General features: G+C 62.0%; 1 pseudogene; it reads left to right on the top strand.

Moving 5' to 3' along the window:
• Positions 1-5,367: 5,367 nt before the first annotated feature.
• On the top strand, positions 5,368-23,727 carry LOC119923696 (annotated as a pseudogene).
• The last annotated feature ends 470 nt before the right edge of the window (positions 23,728-24,197 follow it).

Raw genomic sequence — 24,197 nt, 5'->3', positions numbered from 1 at the left:
CTAATCACCCCCGCTTCTCGGCCATGGTCCCCCTTTGCCTCCCTTCCCTGGTACCCCTCTGCCTCCCTGCCCGGCTATCCCTCTGCCTCCGGGCCGTGGTCCCACCCCTGTATCCTGGCCCTGGTCCCCATCTGCCTCCCTGCTCAGGAACCCCTCAGCCTGCTGGCCTAGTCCCCCGTCTACTGGCCCTGGTAACCCTCTGCCTCCTGGCCATGGTCCCCCCTTTCCGCCCTGTTCTGGTCCCCCTCTGCCTCCTGGCTCTGGGTTCTCCCTACCTCCCGGCCCTGATCCCCCTGTCCCCCGGCCCAGGTACCCCTCTGCATCCCTGCCCTTGTCCCTCACCGCTTCTCGGCCTTGGTCTACCTTTGCCTTCCGGCCCAGGTATCCCTCTGCCTTCTGGCCCTGGTCCTCCTCTTCCTCCCAGCCCTGGTCCCCCATCTCCCGGCCAAGGTACCCTTCTGCCTCCTGGCCCTGGTCCCCCACTGCCTTCTGGCCCTGGTCCCCATCTGCCTCCCTGCCCAGGTACCACTCAGCCTGATGGCCCTGGTCCCCCCTCTGCCTCCTGGCCCCGATCCCCATCTGCCTCCCTGCCCAGGTACCCCTCAGCCTGCTGGTCCTAGCCCCCCTCTACCTCCTGGCCCTGGTTCCCCATCTACCGGTCCCCCTCTGCCTCCCGGCCCTGGGTCCCCTCTACCTCCCGGCCCTGGTCCGCCTGTCTCCTGGCCCAGGTACCCTTCTAAATCCCGGCCCGGGTCTCCATCTGCCTCCCTGCCCTGGTTCCTATGTTACACCAGCCCTAGTTCCCCTTTTGTTCCACAAAGCAGGGGGACAAAGCAGGGAGCCGTGGGCTCATGTCTCCTTTCTAGACTGTGCTCCCACTGTTGGGTAGGGACTGTCTCTATATGTTGCCAACTTGTACTTCCCAAGCGCTTAGTACAGTGCTCTGCACAAAGTAAGCGCTCAATAAATACGATTGATTGACAAGGGTAGGGAGGCAGAGAAATCCCCGTCTCTCGGCCCTGGTCCCACTGTCTCCTGGCCCTGGTTTCCCTCTGCCTTCCGGCCCTGCTCCCCCTGTCTACCATCCATGGTCCCCCTCTGCCTCCGGGCCCTGGTCCCCCTCTGCCTTCCTGCCCTTGTCACCCCCGCTTCTCGGCTCTGGTCCCCTTGGCCTCCCGTCTCTGGTACCCCTCTGCCTCCTGGCCCTGGTCCCCCCAGCCTCCTAGCCCTGGTCCTCATCTGCCTCCCTGCCCAGGTACTCCTCAACCTGCTGGCCCTGGAACCCCTCTGCCTCCTGGCCATGGTCCCCCCTTGCCGCCCTATCCTGGTCCCCCTCTGCCTACCGGCCCTGGGTTCCCCCTACCTCCCGGCCCTGGTCCCCCGGTCTCAAGAACCAGGTTCCCCTGGGCCTCCTGGCCCTGGTCCCCTGTCTCCTGGCCTAGGTACCCCTCTTCCTCCAGGCCATGGTCCCCCTTTGCCAACTCACCGTGGTCCCCATCTGCCTCCCGGCCCAGGTACCCCTCTACCTCTCGGTCCTGTCCCCCTGTCTCTTGGCTCAGGTACCCCTCTGCCTCCTGGACTTGGTCCACCCCTGCCACCCTGCCCTTGTCCCCCTCTGCCACCCGGACCTGGTTACTCTGTGCCTACCAGCCCTGGTCCCCCAGGGCCTCCCGGTCTTGGTTTCCTTCTAACTCCTGGCCCTTGGGTGAGTCTCTGTCCAGGCCCTGGGTCCCCTCTACCTTCCAGCCCTGGTCCCCCTGCTTCCCGGCCTAGGTACCCATCTGCCTCCTGGCCCTGGTCCCCTCTGCCTACCCGCCCTGGTCCCCATCTGCCTCCTAGCCCTGGTCCCTCTCTGCCTCCTGGCACTGGTCCCCCTCGGCCTCCCGGCCCTGGTCCTCCTCTGCCTCCCTGCCCTTGTCACCCCCGCATCTCCACCCTGGTCCCCCTTTGACTCCAGGCCCAGGTACCCCTCTATCTCCCAGCCCTGGTCCGCCTCGGCGTCTATGACCTGGTGGTCCCGTGCCTCTCGGACCTGGTCCCCCTCTGCTTCCCTGCCCTGGTCCCCTGTTTCCCGGCCCAGGTACCCTTCTGCCTCATGGCCTAGGTCCCCCTCTGCCACCCTGTGCTGGTCCCCCTCTGCCTCCTGACCCTGGTCTCCTTCTACATCCAGGCCAGTTGAGTCTCTCCACCTCCCAGCCCTGGTACCCCATCTCCCGGCCTAGGTAACCCTCTGCCTCCTGGCCCTTGTCCCCCCTGCCTCCCCACCCTGGTCCCTCTCTGCCTCCCGGCCCTGGAACCTGGCTCTGCCTCCCGACCCCGGTCTCCCTCTGACTCCCTGCCCTTGTCATACCCGCTTCTCGGCCACGGTCCCCCTTTGCCTCCCATCCCTGGTACCCCTCTGCCTTCTGGCTCTGGTCCCCCTCTGCCTCCCGGCCCTGGTCCCCCGTCTACCGGCCTGGGGACCACTGTGCCTCCTGGCCCTGGTCCCCCTCTGCCTCCCAGCCCTGGTCCCTTGAGCCTCCCAGCCCTTGTCTCCCTCTACCTCCAAGCCCTGGCCCCTCTCTCCGTCCGGGCCCTGGGACCCTCGACCTTCCGGCCTAGGTCCCGCTGTCTCCCGGCCCTGATCCCCCCGTCTTCTGGCCCAGGTAATCCCCTGCCTCCTAGCCCGGGTCCCCCTCTGACTCCATGCCCTTGTCACCACTGCTTCTCGGCCATGGTCCCCATCTGCCTCCCTGCCCAGGTACCCCTCAGGCTGCTGGCCCTGCCCCCCCCCCCACCCCCGACCCTGTCCTGGTCCCCCTCTGCCTCCCGGCCCTGGGTTCCCCCTACCCTCCAGCCCTGATCCCTCAGGCTCCCCGCTCAGGTACCCCTCTTCCTCCAGGCCCTGATCCCCGATCTCCAGGCCCAGGTACCCCTCTGTCTCCTGGCCCGGGTCCCCCTCTTACTCCCAGCCCTGGTTCCCCGTCTCCCAGCCAAGGTACCCTTCTGCCTCCTGGATCTGGTCCCCCACTGCCTTCTGGCCCTGGTCACCATCTGCCTCCCTGCCCAGATACCCCTCAGCCTGCTGGCCCTGGTCCCCCTCTGCCTCCTGACCCTGGTCCCCCATCTACCAGCCCTGGTACCCCTCTGCCTCCTGGCCATGGCCTCCCCCCCCCGCCGCCCTACCCTGGTCCCCCTCTGCCTCCCGGCCCTGGGTACCCCTCTGCCACCAGGCCCTGGTCCCCCATCTCCTGGCCCAGGTACCCCTCTATCTCCTGGCCCTGGTCCCCCTCTGCCTCCAAGAGCAGCTCCCCCTCTGCTTCCCTGCCCTTGTCCCCCACCGTTTCTCAGCCCTGGTCCCCTTTTGCTTTCCGGCTCAGGTACCCTTCTGCCTCCTGGACCTGGTCCCCCACTGCCTTCTGGCCCCGGTCCCCATCTGCCTCCCTGCCCAGATACCCCACAGCCTGCTGGCCCTGATCCCCCCTCTACCAGCCCTGGTACCCTTCTGCCTCCTGGCCATGGTCCCCCTCCCCTGCCTCCCTACCCTGGTCCCCCTCTGCGTCCAGGCCCTGGTCCCCTATCTCCCGGCCCAGGGACCCCTCTGTCTCCTGGCCCTGGTCCCCCTCTTCCTCCCAGCCCTGGTCCCGGTCAAGGTACCCTTCTGCCTCCTGGACCTGGTCCCCATCTGCCTCCCTGCCCAGGTACCCCTCAGCCTGCTGGCCCTGGTCGCCCTCTACCTCCTGGCCCTGGTCCCCTGTCTACCGGCCCTGGTACCCCTCTGCCTCCTGGCCATGGTCCCACTTTGCCACCCTGCCGTGGTTCCCCCTACCTCCCGGCCCTGCTCCCCCAGTCTCAAGAACCAGGAACCCCTCTTCCTCCTGGCCCCGATCCCCATCTGCCTCCCGGCCCTGGTCCTCCTCAGCATCCCGGCCCTGGTCCTCCTCAGCATCCCGGCCCTGGTCCCCTTCTGCCTGCCTCCCTGCCCTTTTGACCCCCGCTTCTACCTTCCAGCCCTTGTCCCCCTATCTCCCGGCCCAGGTTCCACTCTGCCTCCTGGCCATGGTCCCCCTCTGCCTACCCGCCCTGATCTTCCTCGGCCTCTCGGCTCTGGTCTCCCTGTCTTCCGGCCCAGGTCCCCCTATGCCTTCCGATCCCGGTCCCCCATACTTCTTGACCCCGCCCTACCTCCCGGCCCTGGTCACCCTCTGCCTCACATCCCTGATCCCCCTTCTCTCGGCCCAGTTACCCCTCTGCTTCCCGGCCCTGGTACCCCTGTCTCCCGGACCAGGTATCCCTCTGCCTCCCTGCTCTGGTCTGCCTCTGCCTCTCTGACCTGGTCGCTCTCTGCCTCTCGGCACTTGTTCCCCTCCTTTTCTCAGCCCTGGTCCCCCTGTCTCCCGGCCCAGGTACACCTCTGCCTCCCGGTAATGGTCCCCCTGTCTCCCGGCCCAGGTACACCTCTACCTCCTGGCCCCGGTCCCTCTCTGCCTCCCCGCCCTGATCCCCGTCTGCATCCCGGCTCTGGTCCCTCTGTGCCTCCCGGCCCTGGTCCTCCTCTCTGTCACGGCCCTGAGTCCCCTCTACCTCCAGACCCTGGTCCCCATTTCCCGAGCCAGGTACCCCCCTGCCTCCTAGCCCTGATGCTCTCTGCCTCCAGGGCCTGGTCTCCCTTGGCCCCCCGGCTCTGGTCCCCCTCTGCCTCCCTGCCCTTGTCGCCCCCACTTTTCTACCCTGGTCCCCCTTTGCCTCCTGACCCTGGTTCCTCTGTCTCCCGGCCCTGGTCCCCCTCTGCCTCCCCACCCTGGTCCCCTTCTAACTCCCATCCCTGGTCCCCCTCTGCCTGCCCTGGTCCTCCCCTGCCTCTCGGGCCTGGTTCCCCCCTGCTCCTGGCCCTGGTCACCCTCTGCCTCCCGGCCCACGTACTCCGCTGCAACTTGACCCATTTCCCCCTCTGCATCCAGGTCCTGATCCCCCTGTCTCCTGGCCCAGGTCCCTCCTCTGCCTCTGGGCCCTGATCACCCTCTGCCTCCCCATCCTGGTCCCCCTCTGCCTCCCTGCCTCGGTCCCCCCGCCCCTCAGCCCTGGTCCCCCTCTGCCTCCTGGCACAGGTACCCCGCTGCCTCCTGGCCCTGGTCCCACTCTACCTCCCGGGCCTAGTCCCCCTGTCTCCCTGCCCAGTTACCCTTCTACCTCCTGGCCCTGGTCCCCCTCTGACTCCTGGCCCTTGTCACCCTCTGCCTTTCCCACTGGTCCAACTTTACTTTCCGGCCTTGCCCCCCCTCGACCTTCTGGCCCTGGGTTCTTTCTCCTTCCAGCCCTAGGTCCAATCTACCTCCCTGCCTTGGTCCCCATCTTCTGCCCGGATCTGGTTGCCCTCTGCCTACCGGCATGAGTGCCCCGGTTACTCCCAGCCCTCGTCGCCTTGTATCTCTCGGCCTTGGTCCCCCTGTGTCTCCCGGCACTGGTCCCTTTGTACCTTCCAGCCCTGGTCTCCCTCTTCCTCCAGGCCCTGGCCCCTCTCTCCGTCCCAGCCCTGGATCCCCTCTAACTACCAGCCTCGGTGCCCATGTCTACAGGCCCAGGTACCTCTCTGCCTCACAGCCCTGGTCCCCCTCTCCCTCTCTGCCCATGTCACCCCCACTTCTCGGACCTGGTCCCCTTTGCCTCCCGTCCCTGGTTCCCCTCTGCCTCCCGTCCCTGGTCCACCGTATACTGGCCCGGGTACCCCTCTGCCTCCTGACCCTGGCCCCCCTCTACCTCCCGGCCCTGGTCCACCCCTCCTCTTTGCCCTGGTCCCCTCTGTCACCGTGCCCTGGTCCCCCTCTGCCTCTCATCCCTGGTTCCCCTAAGCCTGTCAGCCCTAGTTCCCCTTTAGTTCCAAGAAGCCGGGAGACAAGGACAGGGAGGCAGAGGAAACCCCCTGTCTGCCGGCCCTGGTCCCCGCTTCTTGGCCCTGGTCCCCCTCTGCCACCCGGCCCTGGTCACCCTCCGCCTCCCTGCCCTGGTCACCTTCTGCCTCTCTGCCCTGGTCTCCCCCGCCTCTCAGCCCGGGTCCCCCTGTGACTCCCGGGCTAGGTACCCCGCCGCATCCTGGCCCTTTTCCCCCTCTGCCTCCCGGCCCTGCGTCCCCTCAACCTCCCGGCCCTGTTCCCCCAGCCTTCTGGCCCAGGTACCCCTCTGCCTTCCCGCCCTGGCCCCCGTACGCTTCCCAGCCCTGGCCGGCCTCTGCCTCTCTGACCTAGTTGCCCCCCACCTCTCGGCCCGGGATCCCCTCTGCTTCTCTGCCCTAGTCCCACTGCCTCCCAGCACAGGTACCCCTCTGCCTCCCGACCCTGGTCCCCCTGCCTACCAGCCCTGGTCCCCCTCTGTCTCCCGGCCATGGTTCCCCTCTGCCTCCCTGATCTTGTCCCCCCTGCTTCTCGGCCCTGGTCCCCCATGCCTCCGGGCCCAGGTATCCCTCTGCCTCCCTACCCTGGTCCCTTTAGCTTCCCGGCACTGGTCTCCCTCTACCTCCAGGCCACTGGGTCTCTCTCCGTCCTGTCATGGGTCCCCTCTACATCCAGGCCCTGGGCCCCCTGTTCTATCTGCCCTGGTCACCCTCTACCTCCAAACTGAGGTCCCCCTGCCTACCAGCCCTTTGTCCCCCTCTGTCTCCCGGCCATGGTTCCCCTCTTCCTCCCTGACTTTGTCCCCCCACCTCCCGCTTCGCGACCCTGGTGCCCCGTCTACCCGCCCGGGTACTCCTCTACCTCCTGGCTCTGGTCCCCCCCGGCCTCCTGGCCCTGGCCCCCATCTGCCTCCCTGCCCAGGTACCCCTCAGCCTGCTGGCCCTGGTCCCCCTCTACCTCCTGGCCCTGGTCCCCCATCTACAAGCCTTGGTCCCCCTCTGCCTCCTGGCCATGGCTCCCCCCGCCACCCTGCCCTGGTCCCCCACTGTCTCCCGGACCTGGGTTCCCCCTACCTCCAGCCCTGGTCCCCCAGTCTCCCCGCCCAGGTAACCCTCTGCCTCCTGACCCTGGTCCCCATCTGCCTCCCTGCTCAGGTACCCGTCAGCCTGCTGGCCCTGGTCCCCATCTACCTCCTGGACCTGGGTTCCCGCTACCTCCAGGCCCTGGTGCCCCAGTCTCCCCGCGCAGGTAAACCTCTGTCCCCTGGCCCTGGTCACCCATATCCCGGCCCAGGTAACAATAATAATAATAATAGTATTTGTTAAGGGCTTGCTATATGCAAAGCACTGTTCTAAGCACTGGGGAGGTTACAAGGTGATCAGATTGTCTCACATGGGGCTCACAGTCTTAATCCCCATTTTACAGATGAGGTAACTGAGACACAGAGAAGTTAAGTGAGTTGCCCAAAGTGACACAGCTGACAGTTGGCGGAGGCGGGATTTGAACCCATGACCTCTGACTCCGAAGCCCGTGCTCTTTCTACTGAGCCACGCTGCTTCTCGGTACCCCTCTGTCTCCTGGCTCTGGTCCACTTCTGCCTCCAGGCCCTGGTCCCCCTCTGCCTCCCTGCCCTTGTCCCCTGCCCTTCTAGGCCCTGGTCCCCCCTTTGCCTTTGGCCCAGGTACTCCTCTACCTCCTGGCTCAGGTCCCCCTCTTCCTCCCAGCCCTGGTCCCCCATCTCCCGGCCAAGGTATCTTTCTGCCTTCTGGCCCTGGTCACTACTACTGCCCTGCCCTGGTCCCCCTCTGCCTTCTGGCCCTGGTCCCCCTCTACCTCCCTGCCTTGGTTGCCCCCTGCCACACGTCCCTGGTCCCCTTCTGTCTTTCGGCCCTAGTTCTCCTTTACTTCCAAGAAGCAGGGGGATACACGGGCAGGGAGGCAGAGGAACACCCCCATCTCCTAGCCCAGGTACCCCTCTGTCACCTAGCCCTGGTACCCCTCTGCCTCCAGGCCCTGGTCTCCCTCTGCCACCCGGCCCTAATCTCCCTCTGCCACCCGGCCCTGGTACCCCCCTGCCTCCTAGCCTGGTCCCCCTCTTCCTTCCATCCCTGGTCCCCTGTCTACCGTCCCAGGTAACACTCTGCCTCCTGGCCCTGGTCCCCCACTGCCTTCCGACCCAGAAACCCCTCTGCCTCCTGGCCCTGGTCGCCTGCTGCCTCTCGGCCCAGGAACCCCTCTGCCTCCCGGCCCAGGAACCACCCCTTTGCCTCCTGGCCCTTGTCCCCCTCTGCCTTCCTGCCCAGAAACCCCTCTGCCTCCTGGCCCTGGTCTCCCGCTGCCTCTCGGCCCAGGGGCTCTGGTGCCCTTCTGCCTCCGGACCCTGGTCCCCTGTGCCTGCCAGCCCTGGTATCCCTCTACTTCCAGGCCCTGGCTGCTCTCTCGGTCCCGGTCCTGGGTCCCCTCTACCTACCGGCCCTGGTACCCGTTTCCCAGTCGAGGTACCCCTCTGCCTCCTGGCCCTGGTTGCCCTCTGCCTCCCTGCCCTGGTCCCCCCAACTTCTCCACACATGTACCCCTCTGCCTCCCGGCCCAGGTACCCCGCTGCCTCCTGGCCCTGGTCGGCCTTCTCCCGGCCCGGGTACCCCTGTACCTTCCGGCTCCAGTACCCCTGTCTCCCGGCCCTGGTGCCCCCTGTCTCTCGGCCCTGCTCCCCCGCTGCTGCTCGGCCCTTGTCCCCCTGACTGCCGGCACAGGTACCCCTCTGCCTCCCAGCCATTGACCCCATAACCCGGCCCAGGTACCACTCTGCCTCCTGGCCCTGGTCCCCCTCTGCCTCCCTGCCCTGGTCCCCCCTGTCTCTCGGCCATGGTCCCCCTCTGCTGCTCGGCCCTTGTCCCCCTGACTGCCGGCACAGGTACCCCTCTGCCTCCTGGCCCTGTTCCCCCACTGCCTCCCTGCCCCGGTGCCCCTCGACCTCCAGGGCCTGGTCCCTCTCCTTCACAGCCCTGGCTCCCCTCTACCAACCGGCCCTCGTCCCCATAACCTCCGGCCCAGGTACCAGATGACCTCCGGTCCCTGGCCCCTTTGTTTCCCAATCCCGGTACCCCACAGCCTCCCAGCCCTAGTCACCCTCTGACTCCTGACTCCCGGCCCAGGTCCCCCTCTGCCTCCCAGTCCTGGTCTCCCTCTGCATCCCTGCCCTGGTCCCTTCCGCCTCTCAGCCCTTGGTCCCTCTCTGCCTCCCGGTCCATGTACCTCACTGCCTCCTGACCCTGGTCCCCCTTTGCCTCCCAGCCTTGAACCCTGTCTCCCAGCCCAGGTGCCCCTCTGCCTCCCGGCCCTGGTCCCCCCCGCGCCTCAACCCTGGTCCCCCTCTGCCTCTCAGCCCTGGTCCCTCTGTCTACGGGCCCAGGCACCCCTCTACCTCCCGGCCCTGGTCCCCCCTCCCATCTTTTGGCCCTGGTCTCCCTCTGCTGCTTGGCCCTGGCCCCCTGACTGTCGGCCCAGGTACCCCTCTGCCACCTGGCCTTGGTCCCCTGTCTCCTGGCCCAGGTACCCCTCTGCCTCCTGGCCCTGGTCCCCCTCTGCCTCCCTGCCCTGGTCCCCCTCTGCCTCCCTGCCCTGGTCCCCACAATCTCTCAACTATGGTTCCCCTCTGCCACTCGGCCCTGGTCCCCCTGACTGCCAGCCCTGGTACCCCTCTGCCTCCTTGCCTTGGTCCCCCTGTTTCCCAGCCATGGTATTCCTCTGCCTCCTGGCCCTGGTCACCCTCTGTCTCCCCACCCCGGTCCCCCTCTGACTCCCAGCCCCGGTCCCTCTGTGTCTCCCGGCCCTGGTCTCCATCTACCTCCAGGCCCTGGGCCCGCTCTCCTTCCCAGCCCTGGTTATCCTCTCCCAACCGGCCCTGGTCATCATGACTTCCGGTCCAGGTACCCCACTACCTCCCAGCCCTGGTCCCTTTGTTTCCTGGTCTAGGTAACCCTTTGCCTCCCGGCCCTGGTCCACCTGTCTCCCGGCCGAGGTACCCCTCTGCCTCCTGGCCCTGGGCCCCCTCTGCCTCCAGGCCTTGGTCCCCCTCTTCCTCCCGCCCTTATCCCTCATCTCCCGGCCCAAGTAATCCTCTGCCTCCTGGCCATGGTCACCTTCTGCCGCATGGCCCTGGTCCACCTCTGCCTCCCTGCCCTGGTCTCCTTCTAACTCCAGGTCCTTGGGTCTCTCTCCATCCCAGCCCTGGGTCCCCTCTACCTGCCAGCCCTGGTCCCCATCTTCCTCCCGGCCCTCATCCATAAGTGCCTCGGACCTGTTTTTCTTCTACCTTCGGGACCTTTGGTCTTTCCGCCTCCCGGTCCAGGGTCCCATCTACCTCCCGGCCCTGGTCCCCCTATGCCGCCCTTTCCTGGTCCCCCTCTGCTTCCCGGCCCTGGACCCTCTGTGCCTCCAGGCCCTGGTCTCCTTCTACCTACAGGCCCTTGGTCTCTCTCCTCCCCGGCCGTGGCTCCCCTCTCCCTCCAGGCCCTTGAGTCTCTCTCCTCCCCAGCCATGGCTCCCCTCTGCCTCCAGGCCCTGGTCACCTTATCTCCCAGCCCAGGGACCATTCAGCCTCCTTGCCCTGGTCACCTTGTCTCCCAGCCCAAGGACCATTCAGCCTCCTTGCCCTGGTCCCTCTCTGCCACCCTGCTCCAGTCCCCCTCTGCCTCCCGTGCCTGGTCCCCCTTTTTCCAGCCCTGGTAACCCTCTGCCTCCGGGTCCTGGTCCCCCTCTACCTCCCGGCCCTGTTCTCCTTCTACATCCAAGTCCTTGGGTCTCTCTCTCCGTCCTGGACCTGGGTCCCCTCTACATTTCGGGCCTGGTCCCCTGTCTCCGAGCCCAGATATACCTCTGCCTTCCGGCCCCGGTCCCCCTCTGACTCCCTGCCTTGCTTCCCCCTTCTTCTCTGCCCTGGTCCCACTCTGCCTTCCGGCCCAGGTACCCCTAGGCCTCCCGGCCCAGGTACCCCTAGGCCTCCCGGCCCAGGTATCCTTCCGCCTCCTAGCACTTGTCCCCCCCGCCTCCTGGCCCTGGTCCCCCTCTGCTGCCTAGCCCTGGTTCCCCTCTGCCTCCCGGCCCTGGTCTCCTTCTACCTGATCTCTCTCCGTCCTGGACCTGGTGTCCCTAGCTCCAGACCCAGATACCCCTCTGCCTCCCGGCCCTGGTCCCCCTCTGCCTCCCGACCCTAGTCCCCCTATCTCCCGGTCAGGTACCACTCTGCCTCCTGGCCCTGGTCCCCCTGTATCCCGGGCCGCGTACCCCTCTTCCTCCTGGCCCTGGTCCCTCTGTTCCCGGTACAGGTACCCCTCTGCTACCCGGCCCTGGTCCCCCTGTCTACCAGCCCTATTCCCCCTCTGCCTCCCCGCCCTGGTCCCCCTCTGCCTTCCGGCCCTGGTACCCCATCTCCCGGCACCCTTATACCTCTTGACCCTGGTCCCCATCTGCCGCCCTGCCCTGCTCCCCTTCAGTCATCCGGCCCTGGCTCCTCTGTGCCTCCCTGCCCTGGTCTCCCTCTACCTCCAGGCCCTTTGGTCTCTCTCCGTCCCTGCCCTGGACCCCCTTTACTTTCCGGCCCTGGTACCAATGTCTCCCGGCCCAGGTATGCCTCTGCCTCCCGGCCCTGGTCCTCCTCTGCCTACTTGCCCAGGTACCCCTCTGCCTCCTGGTCCTGGTCCCACTCTGTCAACCTGCCCTGGTCCCCCACCCCCGGCTTCTCGGCCCTGGTCCCCGTCTTCCTACCGGCCCTTGTCCCCCCCGGCCTTTCAGCCCTGGTCCCAATTTACTCCTGGCCCTAGCCGCCCACCCCCCGCCCCCTCGAATGTTCTGGCTCTGGTTCCCTTCTCCCTCCGGCCCTAGTTCCCTTCTACCTCCCTGCCTTGGTCCCCATCTTTCCCCCGGACCTGGTCCCTCTGCCTACCAGCTCAGGTGCCCCTGTGCCTGCCGGCCTTCGTCTCCCTCTACCTCCTGGCCCTGGCCCTTCTCTCTGTCCCGGCCCTGAGTCCCCTCTACCTTCAGGCCCTGGCCCCCTGTCTCCGGACCCGGTACCCCTCTGCCACCTGGCCCTGCTCCCCCTCTGCCTCCCGGCCCTGGTCCCTCCCTGTCTTTCCGCCCTGGTCACCCTCTACCTCCAGGCCCTGGTCCCTCTCTCGTTCCCGGCACTGGGTCCCCTATACGTTCTGGCCGTGGTCCTCCTGTCTCCCGGCCCAAATACTCCTCTGCCTCCTGTCCCTGGTCCCCATTTCCTAGTCCAGATACACCTCTGCCTCCTGGCCCTGGTGCCCCTCTGCCTCTCTGACCTGGTCCCCCCTGCTTCTCAGCACCTGTACCCCTCTGTGTCCCGGCCCAGGTACCCCACAGCTTCCCGGCCCTGGTCCCCCTCTGCCTCCCAGCCCTAGTTCCCCTCTGGCTCCCAGCCCTAGTTCCCCTCTGCCTCCTGATCCTAGTCCCCCGTCTCCTGGCCCTAGTCCCCCTCTGCCTCCAGGCCCTGGTCCCCCTCGGCATCCCCGTCCTTGTCCCCCACCACTTCTTGGCCTTGTTCCCCCTTTGTCTTCCGGCCCAGGTACCCTCCTGCCTCTTGGCCCATTTCCCCCTCTTCCTTCCAGCCCTGGTACCCTCTCTACCGGCCCAGGTGCCCCTTTGCCTCTTGGTCCTGGTACCCCTCTGCCTCCAGGTCCTGGTTGACATTCTCCTGGCCTAGGTACCCCTCTACCACCCTCCCTTGGTCCCCCTGTTTCCCAGTGCAGGTATTCCTCTGCCTGCCCTCTGCCTCTTGGCCCTGGTTTCCCTCTGCCTCCCCACCCTGGTCCATCTCTGCCTCCTGGCCCTAGGCCCCCCCGCCCTCGGCCCTGATCCCCCCCACCTCTCGGCCCTGGTCCCCCCCGCCTCTCGGCCCTGGTCCCGCCCCCCCCCCGCCTCTCGGTCCTGGTCCCCCTATTACCCAGCCCAGGTACCCTCTGCCTCCTGGCCTTGGTCCTCCTCTGACTCCTGGCCCTGATTCTGCTCTGCCTCTCGGCCCTGGTCTCTCTGTGCCTCCTGGTCCTGGTCTCTCTCTACCCTCAGGCCCTTGGGTCTCTCTCCATACCGGCCCTGGGACCCTTCTACCTCGCCGTCCTGGTCCCTCTGTCTCCTGGCCCAGGTACCCCTCTGCCTCCATACCCTGGTCCCCCTGATCATTGGCCCTGATCCCCCTCTACCTCCTGGACCAGGAACCCTTCAGCCTCCTGGCCCTGGTGTCCCTCTGCCTCCGGGCCCTGGTCCCCCTTTGCCTGCCAGCCCTGTTCCCCCTGTGCTTGCCAGCCCTGGTCTCCCTTTACCTCCAGGCCCTGGCCGCTCTCTCGGTCCGGGCCCTGGGTCCCCTCTATCTAGTAGCCCTGGTCCCCGTTTCCCAGTTCAGGTACCCCTCTGCCTCCTGGCCCTGGTACCCCTCTACCTCCCTGCCCTGGTGCCCCCGACTTCCCAGCACCTGTGCCCCTCTGCCTCCCGGCCCTGGTCCCCTTTCCCAGTCCAGGTACCCTTCTGCCTCTTGGCCCTGGTCTCCCTCTGCCTCCCTGCCTTGGTACCCCCTACTTCTCACCACTGCACCTGTACTCCTCTGCCTCCTGGCCCAGGTACCCCTCTACCTCCCTGCCCTGGTCCCCGTTTCCCAGTCAAGGTACGCTTCTGCTTCCCGGCCCTGGTCCCCCTCTGCCTCCCAGCCCTGGTCCCCCCAACTTCTCAGCACCTGTACCCCTCTGTCTCCCGGCCCAGTTACCCTGCTGCCTCCTGGCCCTAGTCCACCTCTGCCTCCCAGCCGTGGTCGGCCTTCTCCTGGCCCAGGTACCGCTTTACCTTCCGGCTCTGGTCCCCCTGTCTCCTGGCCTTGGTCCCCTTCTGGCTCCTTGCCCCGGTCCCCCCCCTTCTGTCGGAACTGGTCCCCCACTGCCGCTTGGCCTTGGTCACCCTGACTGCCGGCCCAGTTACCTCTCTGCCTCCCAGCCGTGGACCCCGTCTCCCGGCCCAAGTAACCCTCTGGTCCTGGCGCTGGTCCCCCTCTGTGTCCCTGCCCTGGTCTCTCCCACCTCTCAGCCTTGGTCCCCCTCTGCCTCCCGGCCAAGTACCCCTCTGTCTCCTGGCCCTGGTCCCCCTCTGCCTCCAAGCCCTGAACCCCGTCTCTCAGCCCAGGTACCCCTCTGTCTCCTGGCCCTGATCACCGTCTGCCTCCCAGCCCTGGTCCCTCCGTGCCTCCGTGCCTCTGGGCCCTGGACCTTCTGTGCCTCCTGGTCCTGGTCTCCCTCTACCTTCAGGCCCTTGGGTCTCTCTCTCCATCTCGGCCCTGGGTCCCCTCTACCTCCATTCCCTGGTCCGTCTGTCTCCCGGCTCAGGTACCCCTCTAAGTCCTAGCCCTGGTCCCCCTCTGCCGCTCTGCCATGGTCTCCCTATGCCTCGCGAACCTGGTCCCTCTGTGCCCCCTGCCCTGATCCACCTGTCTCCCAACCCAGGTACCCCTCTGTCTCCCGGCCCAGGTCCCCCTCTACCTCCCGGCCCTGGTCCCTCTGTACCTCCTAGTCCAGGTCTCCCTCTACCTTCAGGCAATTGGGTCTCTCTCCAGCCCAGCCCGGGGTCCCCACTACCTCCATGCCCTAGTCCCCCTGTCTCCCGTCCCAGGTACCTCTCTACCTCCCAACCCTGGCCCCCGGCTCTCCTGGCCAAGGTACCCCTCTGCCTCCCGGCCCTGATCCCCCTCTGCCTCCCAGCTTTGGTTGGCCTCTGCCTGCATATCCTGGTTCCCCCTGCTTATCTGCCCCGATCCCCCTCTGCCTCGATCCCCCTCTGCCTCCCGGCCCTGGTCCCCCTCTGCCTCCCAGCTTTGGTTGGCCTCTGCCTGCATATCCTGGTTCCCCCTGCTTATCTGCCCCGATCCCCCTCTGCCTCGATCCCCCTCTGCCTCCCGGCCCTGGTCCCTTTCTGCCTCCCAGCCATGGTTCCATCTACCTCCCTGCCCTGGTCACTCACCATTTCTTGGCCCTGGTTACCCTCTGCCTCCCGGCCCAGGTACCCCTCTGCCTCCTGGCCCTGGTCCCCCTCTGCCGCCCGGCCCTGGCCCCTCTGCCTCCCGACCCTGGTCTCTCTGTACCTTCCAGCCCTAGTCTCCTATTGCCGTGGGTCTCCTCTACCCATCCTCGCCCTGGGTCCCCTCCACGACCCAGCCCAGGTACCACTCTACATTCCGGCGCTGGTCCCCCTGTCTCCCGGCCCAGGTATCCTTCTGCCTCCTGGCCCTGGTCACCCTGTGCTTCCCCATCCCAGTTGCCCTCTGCCTCCCGGCTCTGGCCCTCTGTGCTTCCAGGCCCTGGTTCCTCACTCCTTCCCAGTCCTGGGTCCCCTCTACCAACAGGCCCAGGTCCCCATGTCTTCTGGCACAGGTACAACTCTACCACCCAGCTCTGGTCCCCATTTCCCGGGCCAGGTACCCTTCTTCCTCCTGGCCCGGACCCCTCCGCCTCTAGGCCCTGGTCTGCCTCAGCCTCCCAGCCCAGATACCCCTCTACCTCCCGGCCCTGGTCCCCCCTCTGCCGTCCGGCACTAGTCCCCCTCTGCCGCCCTGCCCTGGTCCCACTCTGCCTCCCGGCCCTGGTCCTTCCATGCCCCCCGGCCTTGGTCTCCTTCTACCTCCAGGCCCTTGGGTCTCTCTCCGTCCTGGCCCGTGGTCCCCTCTACCTCCCAGGTCTGGTCCCCATCTCCAGACCCAGGTACCCCTCTGCCTCCAGGCCCTGGTCCTCCTGACTCCTGGCCTTGGTCCCCCTCTGCCTCCTGGCCTTGGTCCCCCCTCTGCTTTCCTGCCCTGGTCCCCCCTGCCTCCTGACCCTGGTCCCCTTCTTCCTTCCTGCCCTGGTCCTCCCCGTTCTCAGCCCTGGTACCCCTCCGCCTCCCTGCTTTGGTCCCACTCTGCCTCCGCGCCCAGGTACCCCACTGCCTCCTGGCCCTGGTCAACCTCTGCCTCCCGGTCAAGGACCCTGTCTCCCAGCCCAGGTGCACCTCTGCTCCCCGGCCCTTGACCCCCTGTCTCCCAGTCCAGGTACCGCTCTGCCTCCCGGCCCTAGTCCCCCTCTGCCTCCCGGCACTGGTCCCTCTGTGCCTCCCAGCCCTGGCTGTCAATCTGTCATCTACCTCCAAGCCCTTCGGTCACTCACCGTCCCGTCACAGGGTCCACTTTAACTCCTGGCCCTGATCCCCCTGTTTCTCGACACACATACCCCTCTCCTCCTGACCCTGGTCCCACTCTGCCTCTCCGGCCTGGACCCTCTCTGCCTCCCAACCCTGGTCCCACTCTGCCTCCCAGTTCTGGATCCCCCCCGCCTCTCGGCCCTGGTCCCCCTCTGCCTCCCATCCCTGGTCCCCCTCTGCCTCCCGGCCCTGCTCCCCCTCTACCTCCCTGCCCCGATCCCCCATTTCTCGGCCCTGGTCCCCCTCTGCCTTCCAGCGCAGGTACCCCTCTGCCTCCAGGCCCCGGTCCCCCTCTATCTCCAGGCCCTTGGGTCTCTCTCCATCCCGGCCTTGGGTCCCTTCTACCTCGCGGCCAAGGTACCTCCCTACCTTCTGGCTCTGGTTCTCCCGTCTCCCGGCGCAGGTACTCCTCTGCATGCTGGCCCTGGTCCCCCGCTGTCTGCCGGCCCTGGTCCCCCTGTCTCCAGGCCCACGTACCTCTCTGCCTCCTGGTCCCGGTCCCTCTGTGCCTCCCAGCCCTGGTCTCCTTCTACCTCTTGGCCCTGGTCCCTCTGTGCCTCCCATCCCTGGTCTCCTTCTACCTCCAGGCCCTTGGGTCACTCACCATCCCATCCCAGGGTCCCTTCTATCTCCCGGCTCTGTTTCCCTTGTTTCCCGACCCACAGAGCCCTCTGCTTCCTGACCCTGGTCCCCCTCTGCTTCCCCGCCCTGGACCCCCTCTGCTTCCCGGCCCTGGACCCCCTCTGCCTCCCATCCCTGGTCCCCCTCTGCCTCCCGGCCCTGCTCCTCCTCTACCTCCCTGCCCCGATCTCCCATTTCTCGGCCCTGGACCCCCTCTGCCTTCCAGCACAGGTATCCCTCTGCCTCCCGGCCCTGGTCCTCCGTCTCCCGGCCTTGGGTCCCTTCTACCTCCCGGCCAAGGTACCTCTCTACCTTCTGGCCCTGGTTCCCCCGTCTCCCGGCCCAGGTACCCCTCTGCCTGCTGGCCCTGGTCCCCCGCTGTCTCCCGGCCCTGGTCCGCCATCTCCCAGCCCAAGTACCCCTCTGCCTCCCTGCCCTTGTCCCCCTGTCTCCTGGCCCAGGTATCTGACACCCGTCGTCCGGGGACGGGTTCGTTCAGTGATCGGTGAGGCGAGAGAGAGAGAGAGGCCGGGGACGGAAAGCCTGAGTTTTATATAAAATTTATTCCACGAGGCGAATTGAATTTATGTAATTGTTTCGGCCCAGTGGATTGAACTTCCCTTTCGGGAGGAATATAATCAATTGGCAATATTAGAGGTTCCCTACACGGGAGGAACATAATCATATGTAATCGCGCGTGGGTGAGGCGGCTAGCTCTTACCCATGTGCACTTCCCACTCGGGAAGAATCCACTTACTTTCTCAAATGGGAAGAATTCATTACATTACCCGCGCAAGTGGTGGGCGGCTAGCTCTCACAATGTGTTCTCCCTACATGGGAGGAATCCACTCATGATTCCCATCAGCAGTGGGGTACCTGGGTCCCACCCACGAGACACTCACCCGTCCCGCGGCCCTTGCCTCAGTGTGTTGGTTCTGGTTGTAGAGCGGGCATCTGGCCTCTGGGCAGAGAGACACGTGGGCTGCTGCTGCTGCTGCTGCTGCTGCTGCTGCTGCTGCTGCTGTTGCTGCTGCTGCGGCAGCTGCTCCTCCTGCTGCTGCGTGTCCTGGTATTCTGACCCCAAAGGTCAGAGGCGACAGGTATTTATTGCCTGTGCCCCTAGGCCATTCCAGCTTCCGGCCACAGTCTATCCAATCTCTGCCCTCCCCCCTCCTCCATACCTAATTTGGTTGGCATAGGGGTGAAGGACACCTTCTGTATTCCCGGCTTAGGCTGTCAATCTGGCAGATTTGGTCGTGGGGGCGATATCCCACCCTCACTTCTGAGTTCCTCCTGCTGGTTCAGGTGGTCACGATAGCTTTTGACCTTGAGATGGCCGGTACCCCAGGGTCACCTCGGGACATACCACCCCTTGGCCCTTGCCATCTGTGCCCACCTGACCCCACCTCTTCCTGCATCCCCTCCGGGTCGCATAGTGGTGGGGTTGCACTGGAAGCCGTGCCTTCCGGCGCTGTCCCTCCCCTGACCGCATGGGCTGATAACCTCCCTGGCTAGCCATAGAAACCAGAAAAGCAGATCCATGGGTTGAGGCAGAGGCCATTTCCTATCCCATGGCCAGGGGCAATAGAAGGCGGCGCCCCGCCCTCAAGGGGTGCAAGTAGGAGGTATGGAGGTATGGAAGGTGGTCGGTGGCCCACCATGGTTTTGAGGCACTGCACTGAGGAAAGGGGCCAGGAATGGTTGAAGTGGCTGCTGCCCACAGATAGAGCAGTGTAGCACTGGGACAGATAATAAACCCCTCCCTTTCTAGCACAACGGTCTTAAGATAGCACATAGAGGCAAGAGCTGGGGCGACTGTAGTGTTTGTCACACCTGTGTGAAAAGGGCTGAGCAACAGCAACTTAGTAACCACCACCCTCCCACTAAGCCCACCGCCAGGAGCAAAAGTAGCAGCAACCCATGGAATAGTGAGCTTCCCTCCTCAAGTCTAAAGAGTCCATAGAACCAGTACAAAACTCCTCTGGTGGTGTGGACTCCTCATTAGCTGCATGGTACACTGCCAAAGATCATCGTGTCCAATTGTCCAGAGCAACTGGAATGAGGGGGCAAGAAGCACCGGTCATGTTGGAACAGGAACAGGTCACCTGGTAGAAATAGGTTCCCTTCCCTGATGCTGTCACACCATGGCAAAGACTGAAGACAAGCTCTCTGGGAGGCAGTTCAGTGATGATTCTTTTGCTGGGCCTGTCTGGAAGTCAGACAATCCTGACCATAGAATTGTGAGGCAGAGAAGTACCCAGGAGCATCATATAGCCAGATACGATTGATAAAGTTTGAAATGATAGCTTTTTCCTAATAATATTAAACAATTATTCTTAACTCATTTTTAGAAACTACTAACAATTTTAACAAATTTTCCAATTACTCTTCTGTTGCTTTCCAAATCCTTGGGATATGATGACTAAACCTTTCCAGTCCCTTAAAAGGAAACAATCGCAAAGACAAAGTAGACATCCAGATCTGTACATATGTATGATACCGAATAACATAAAACTGCTTTTTGCCCATTAGCTAGGCTGTAGCAGAGACAACGTGCAGAACTTGCATTGTCAACCCTGAAAAATGGAGATTTTATATTAAAGACCATCTGAATCAATTTAACAAGCAAAGCTGAACAAACCCCAGTTCTAATACATATACTTTATAATATGCAGCAATTGAATCTGGACTTTGCATGTTCTAATATTTAACACGTTAAATGACGAGCAGGTCAAGCAGTTTCACAGAGTGATGTGTCGTCATCCCCCCTCTCCCAGGTGCGATGTCTGCAAAAGAGAAGGGTCTAGGTCTTGGAGGATCTCCAAGCCTCTACCAAAGTTAGTGGGCAGCCCTCATTGGTATTAGCTGCACAGGTTTGCCCAGTCAGATTCATTTATCATTTCAAATATATCAAGATGACTTTTGTATTTGATTTACTTTTACCGTTTACAAAGATAGCGAAATTTAAGGCAGTGGCATTTCAGATATAATGATTAAATCACCACCTCTCCAGTTGTTCCTAGGCTGGGAGAACAATGGCAAGTTCACTCCCAATTCATTCGTAATTACCGCTATTGTAGTTTCTAGGGGGAGGTGCCTTAGATTGAGGAAGGCAGCCATTCACTAGAGGGAGGCAACCCTTTGCTAGAAGGAGGTGCCTTCCCTCAAAGGAATTACCTTTTGATCTTCCAATCTGATAGCTCTCGCCCTGAAGGCAAAGTGGTTCAGTTTCCTACCCCATGCTTTAGCTTGCAAATTTCTTGAGTAGCTGGGTGCTCGGGTGACCAGAAGGTTCCCCCATTTCCCAGTAACCCCAAATATGGAATTATTTCCTGTAACTGATGGTTGGCCTCCTTGCCAAGCAAGCATCCTTCCTCATCATAGATACCCGGGCCCTGGTGTCTACCGGTAAGGAGACTTTCCGAAGATCATTTACTGGGACGGTCATATGCGGGGCGTGGGGGGGGGGGGGGAGGAAGCACCCGGGTTGCGAGAGGGCCACGGCCGCCGTCCAACAGCCAGGTCCGCCGGATTCCCCTTCTAATTTCCCCGCTCCGTGGTGGTTGGGGCCGTTGGTCTACCTTCCTGAGTGAGCAGCTTCAGGATACGTGTGGGCAGCCCATCCAGCTCGTCTGTAGGAAATCCAGATTTCCTTACTATAACCATCAGTGTGCCTTATGCAAGAGTTTCTGAATTTGATGTGTACTTTGAAGGGTCAGATTTCAAATTTTATGCTAAACCTTATTTTCTCAGGCTAACTCTTCCTGGAAGGATTGTGGAAAATGGAAGAGAAGCAGCATCCTATGATGCAGATAAAGGAGTTTTTACAGTTCGAATGCCTAAAGAGACTCCTGCCCAGCATTTTGAAGGACTCAATATGCTGACAGCACTTCTGGTACCAAAGAAATCAAGGCCTGCAAAACCTCTTGTGGAGGAGATAGGCACTTCTGAGCTTTCTGAGCAAGAGCAGGAAGAAGAAGAATTTGATTGGGAAATTGAGCAGGTTCCCTATGAAGCACCTATAGAAAACATTTTAAATATACAGTGTCAGTATGGATTTGGATATTTATGATCAGGAGTGTTTCAACGACTTCAGGATGAATTGAATGATGTTGTTGACGTTAAAAACCCTGACTTAACTCCTGTCATTGAACGCAGACAGAAACGCTTGGCTGCTGAAGAGGCCAAATTTGATCCCGATCATTACTTAGCTGATTTTTTTGAAGATGAGGCAATTCAGGGTTTGTTGAAGTATAACTCCTGGTGGACTAATCTTTACACAAAAAGTATGGCTTCCGTGGGAAAGAGTCAGGAGCCCGGTAATCAAACTGAATTAATTTCTTTTTCTGAAGAGGAGAAATATCAGCTGAGAAATTTCACAAATAAATCTCATCTGTTGGATAAGGGAGCACATCATCAAGTATACCTTAGTTTGACATTCTTTTGGCATATTCCTATGAAATGTGTATAACTGAAGGAGAGAAGAATGTTGAATCCTCATGGAACATCAGAAAACTGAGTTCAACATTGAGTTGGCTTGAGAGTTGGACTAGTGTTCACGATGTCCTCGTTGCCTTTGGAAGAAGAGTTTTATGTTATCCACTTTACCGACACTTCAAGCTAGTGACCAAGGCCCAAAGGGATACGATCCAGATATTGCAGCTAGCCCAGCCCGCACCCTCCGCTCCTCTGCCGCTAATCTCCTCACCGTGCCTCGTTCTCTCCTGTCCCGCCGTCGACTCCCAGCCCACGTCATCCCCCTGGCCTGGAATGCCCTCCCTCTGCCCATCCGCCAAGCTAGCTCTCTTCCTCCCTTCAAGGCCCTACTGAGAGCTCACCTCCTCCAGGAGGCCTTCCCAGACTGAGCCCCCTCCTTCCTCTCCCCCTCGTCCCCCTCTCCCTCCTCCCCATCTTACCTCCTTCCCTTCCCCACAGCACCTGTATATATGTATATATGTTTGTACATACTTATTACTCTATTTATTTATTTATTTATTTTACTTGTACATATCCATTCTATTTATTTTATTTTGTTAATATGTTTGGTTTTGTTCTCTGTCTCCCCCTTCTAGACTGTGAGCCCACTGTTGGGTAGGGACTGTCTCTATATGTTGTCAACTTGTACTTCCCAAGCGCTTAGTACAGTGCTCTGCACACAGTAAGCGCTCAATAAATACAATTGATTGGTTGATTGATTGATTGACTGATTAACAACCTCCATATGATCATCCGTTCTCCTGGGCCCAACCTTCCTGAGCCAACCTTCCGTGGGAGTCGGTGGGTATAACTTTTACTATTCGTTGGAACCAGCTTTGCCCTCCTGAATCCCAGGCCTTTCCTAATCATGGCTGCTACACGCCGGGTAATCGGCACCTTAGCGGACTGGAACAGGGACCAGTCACTGTTGACCACATTGGCCAAAGTGCTCCAGGTTTGTACCCCAGTGGCCCTATCCCTCAAATGGTGGGCCAGCCCGCGCTCCGGCCCTGGGGGTGCACCCATTACTATTGCACCAAGTAGGCCCTCTTGGGCGGGGAGGGACCAGGGGCTTGGTTCCTGAGTTTTCTCCCTCTCTTCCACGAGTTGTTCAATTCCGAGCACCAGGAGATGCTGGTTTAATCAATCAATCAATCAATCAATCAATCGTATTTATTGAGTGCTTACTGTGTGCAGAGCACTGTACTAAGCGCTTGGGAAGTACAAGTTGACAACATATAGAGACAGTCCCTCCCAACAGTGGGCTCACAGTCTAGAAGGGGGAGAAGTCTACAAGGGGGGGTCAGTCCAACGGAGGGTGCCGGCCCTTCCCTGTTCACTCCGGGGGACTGTCCGAGTCCAGTGTACTGTGAGGGTCCAGAGGGTACTGATGGCGGCGGTTGTTCCGGATGGCCACCAAGTTGCCGGGCGACTAAAGAATTAGTCAGACAGCATGTGACTGCCGGAAGTTTTAATAAAGTTTTATTGGTAAGGCCGAAGACCGAATAGGGGGTAACGCACCCGGCAGGCTCATTGCCTTAAGGGAAAAGGCCCCGAGTGCCCAATTCAGCGGGCTTATATACCGCTGTTGCTGATCACAGTGATTGGTAGATTTGAAAACAGTGGGGACTGGATTAGTGCAGATTTGGTACAGAGCTGGGCCAAGTCTACCTCCTTATTTGGTTTGGTTCCTGGACCCAGCCAGTGGGCTGCAGGGTCTAAGGCCCATACCAGATATGGCAACAGAACCACGTACATTCAAGCAATATCTGCAACCTTTCCATGGTGCATGAGGGGGCCCCCATCATTCCCCCCTCAAAGACATACGACCCTTATTCCTAAGGGGTTGCTGAGGGTCGATGGTCCATCTTCTGGAGCAGCTTCATGCTGACAGTGGGCGATAAACTCATAACTAGATGTGTTCAGGGTCATATGGGTGTACCGCAAACCGGCCGTGAGCTCTATGGCGAGATGGCGGTGGTGTCACGGTCGGGGTGATTTCTCGTAGAGCCTGCAAGATGGGGGCAGCGTCAGCCTCAGGTTCCTCAGCTGACTTCTGTCCCAAGGGTTGGTGCTCTTCCCTGTGGAGCCGGAGGCGGAGGTTGCCAATTCGGTCACAGTTGAATTGTGAGGGAGTGTCCTCCTGGGGAGAATCAGAAAAATCTGGGACAGGAGGCGTATAGGGTTTAATGCGTGAGTTATGAGTCCACGAGGACTGGCCCTCCAGTTTCACAGCAGTGGGGGCAGCAAGTATCACTCGGAAAGGACCTGTCCATTTTGGCTCTAAATCTGCCTTCCCCACCGTCTGCCAAGTTTTCAAGAGAACAAGTGAGCCTGATGTTATGGTGGTGCCCACTGGAGCCCCGTCTACATTGGGGGCTGGCAAATGAGAATTTGCATACCTGCACAGGGCCGCGTGTACTGCTCCTAGCTGGGAGGCAAAGTGCCCTAAAGCCTGTGCTTCTGGGTCCACCACAAGATCAGTAGTGAGAAAGGAGCGACCGTACAGCAGCTCAAAGGGGCTGAGGCCTAGGCCTCTGCATGTTTGATAGGGGTGCCTCGGGCAGTGAGGAGACCTCGCTGTTTCCAAATAGTCTCATGAACACGTAAGACATGGAAGCCATATTTGGAGTCAGTAAATATATTAAGACACATCCCCTTTCCCAATTCCATAGCTCGAGATAGGGCTACTAGTTCTGCTTTCTGTGCAGAGGTCCCTGGAGAGAGGGGCTGTGTCTCGATGACCTCATGGAGGCTCACTACCACGTACCCTGCATATCGGACTCCCTGGTCCATGTAACTGGACCCATCCGTGAACCAGTTAGCCTCCGCGTTTTCAAGGGGTAAGTCCCTAAGGTCTGGTCTGCTAGAGTAACTCTCATCAATTTCGTTTAGACAATCATGAACTGGGGCTGGCCAGTCCCCTTTCCCATCTTCCGGAAGAGGGAGAAGGGTTGCTGGGTTCAAGGAGTTACAGGTCTTTAAGATAACCTCAGGGGTGTC

The sequence above is a fragment of the Tachyglossus aculeatus genome, unplaced genomic scaffold (assembly GCF_015852505.1).
Source record: "Tachyglossus aculeatus isolate mTacAcu1 unplaced genomic scaffold, mTacAcu1.pri scaffold_219_arrow_ctg1, whole genome shotgun sequence".
Lineage (NCBI taxonomy): Eukaryota > Metazoa > Chordata > Mammalia > Monotremata > Tachyglossidae > Tachyglossus > Tachyglossus aculeatus.
The sequence above is the reverse complement of the archived record's forward strand: the minus strand, read 5'-3'. Positions and strand labels throughout refer to the sequence as shown.